Source organism: Mauremys mutica, chromosome 10, assembly GCF_020497125.1.
Source record: "Mauremys mutica isolate MM-2020 ecotype Southern chromosome 10, ASM2049712v1, whole genome shotgun sequence".
Lineage (NCBI taxonomy): Eukaryota > Metazoa > Chordata > Testudines > Geoemydidae > Mauremys > Mauremys mutica.
Window position 1 is genome coordinate 83,223,918 of NC_059081.1, and position 2,473 is coordinate 83,226,390.

At 56.3% G+C, this 2,473-nt stretch overlaps 1 non-coding gene across 1 annotated transcript; it reads right to left on the reverse strand.

Annotated features, from left to right (window-relative positions):
• Positions 1-427: 427 nt before the first annotated feature.
• TRNAS-CGA lies at positions 428-509 on the reverse strand. Its single transcript has one exon. It is a non-coding gene; the product is annotated as a tRNA-Ser (tRNA).
• Between the last annotated feature and the right edge of the window lie 1,964 nt (positions 510-2,473).

Sequence of the window (2,473 nt, forward strand, 5' to 3'; positions counted from 1 at the left end):
TTCCCCTAAGGGGGGCTGCCAGGGGGCCATGGGGCCAGGCACCCATCACTTTTTCCTGCCTTAGGTGAGCGGAGGGTGGGGGGTCCCTGGGGAAGGAGGCGGAGCAGGGGCAGGAAGAGGCAGAGAGAGGGAGGGGGCTCGGGGGAAAAGGCCCAGCGGAGGTGGGGCGCAGGCCTTGGGGGAAGAGGCGGAGGGGGGATGGGAGGAGGCAGAGCAGGCCATCGGGTTAAGAGGCAGAGCGGAAAGGGGTGCAGGCTGGGCCCCCACTTCTCTGGAGCTTCGCTTCCAGCACTCGAAAGATGACAATGGGCCCACGGAGGGGTGATTCGCCCCACATCCCCAGTGTTCCCCCCTGCATGGGCGGCTGTTTGGGGGAGGCTCAGCCACCCCTGGCCTCTAAGACGAGCTGTGGCTAAAACACTGGCCTTGCTGTGAGCAGGGTTTGAACCTGCGCAGGGAAACCCTCTTGGATTTCGAGTCTAACGCCTTAGCCACTCGGCCATCAGAGCTGTGAGCAAAGCAGGCCCCTAAGGCCAGAGAAACGCCCAGGCCTGACGTCATCTGAACTGCAGAATTCAAACAGCAAACCTGGCTCCCAAAGCACCAGGGGGAATTTGGGGCTCTCGTTCCTTCGCCGTGTGGTTAAGCACCAAACCAGCACCCTCCTGTGGGGTCTGTCATTGTTCCTCTCCACACTGTAACGATCGAGACAGGGAGAGGTTCCCAGACCTGACCAAGGTCAGACAGTGAGGTAGAATCCAGCTCTGCCCCCCCACCAGCTCCCGGCTCTATCCGCCAAGGGACTGACTTTCTCGCTGGATTAAACTGTTTGTACTGGACTCTTTTCTCCATCTATAAACAGGACTAAGCCACGACTGGACTGTCCGACAGGAGAATGGGCCACGGCTCCCTTCCCCGGACCCTGGATTTCTCACCACTTCAGAGAAACTTGTTAATGGAAAAATGAATCACATTCAAATGACTGCAGATTATGAACCGTTTGCTGTTGCCTTGGAACTTGGCCCCACCCAGCCTTTTCCCCGGAGCCAGGAATGATCATTTATTGGTTCACTCTGATTTGTTTCAGTTTTATGTTAGCATCTATTGCCACTAATTGGTCAGAGCCCGTCACTTCCGGAAGTCCGAAACGTTTCCCCCCTAGCTCCCTTCTCAGTACCTTTGATTTTCCTCAGTCTCCTTCAGAGCACTGGTTTTCTTGGCACCAATAACCAAGACTGATTTCCAGGTCAGGAGACGTGTCCTCCAGCTGCTGGAACTTCCCTGTTTCACACCTAGAAAGAAACAGGTTTTTCCCCATTAATCATTATCATATTTTATTGTCGTATTTTACTCTGAATTTCTTGCCCGTGAGAAATGCTGAATTGAGGGACTGGAGAATGAGTCTCTGTGTATCCAGCCACAGACTAGCTGCAGCCCCAGCAATGGCTGTGCAAGCTTCCCCGAGGTGTCCCGTCAATGTGCTTCACCCCGATTTACCGAGACTAGCTCTGGGGACAGGATGAGTTCGATCCCGTGGGCAATTCACTCCTCGGCCTCCATGCTTTGATGGCCTATAGATTCCAGTGTTCCTGCTGGTCATTGTTCTGTGGCCATCTGCCCACCTGCCACTGGACCGAGATCAGCTCCCCTCACACCAGCTCATTCCTCACCGGTCTCTGAATGGTCACCACGTCATACAGACGTTTGTTCACTCCTGCCGGGGGCAGAAGAGAACCCAGTGCCCTGGAGGTGACAGGCCCGTACTGTGTCCCCAGTCAGGGCCATCGTCCCTGCCCTGAGGTGGTGGCTGCTCTGGGGAGCTCACGCTGGCACCGGTGCAGCGGCCCCGCCGTTAGCTCCCTAGTGTAGCCGCTGAGACTCCCCACCCCCAGCGAGAGCCGTAGCCATGTTGGCAGGAGAAGCTCTCCCAGCACCATAGCCCTGCCCACACTGGCGCTTGGGTCAGTGTAACTGTGTCACTCGGGGGGTGGCTCATTCACACCCCTGAGCGACATACGTTCTACTGACACAAGGGGGCGTAGCCGCAGCCTGAGCAGAGAAGCGATTTAGAAAACAGATTTAGTTTTGTAGGAAATGCAGAAACCCGGGTCTGTAATAAACCAAAGGAGATTCCGACCCAGGTGTCACCTTCACCACGTTGCAGTTGTGCCCTGGGACAGTTGTGTTGTCTCAGCCTGTGGCCAGACTAATGGCGTGTGCGGGGGGAGGAGCCACGCCCCGTCTATGGGGCTTCTGACATCCTCGAGGGGAGAAAGGAGAAAAGACGCTCAGTCCCCCATGCCACTCACACAGGGGCGGGAACTTCTGTGGTCATTTAAACAGGCTCAAGGGCCCTGAAAGAGTGAAAGGTGTTAACGTGCCGCTGTCACCGTCCAACACTGAACGGGTGAAACAAGGCTGGCGGTTTGGTAGAGAGAGACTTCATCCCGCTTAGTCCCATGGCAAACACACC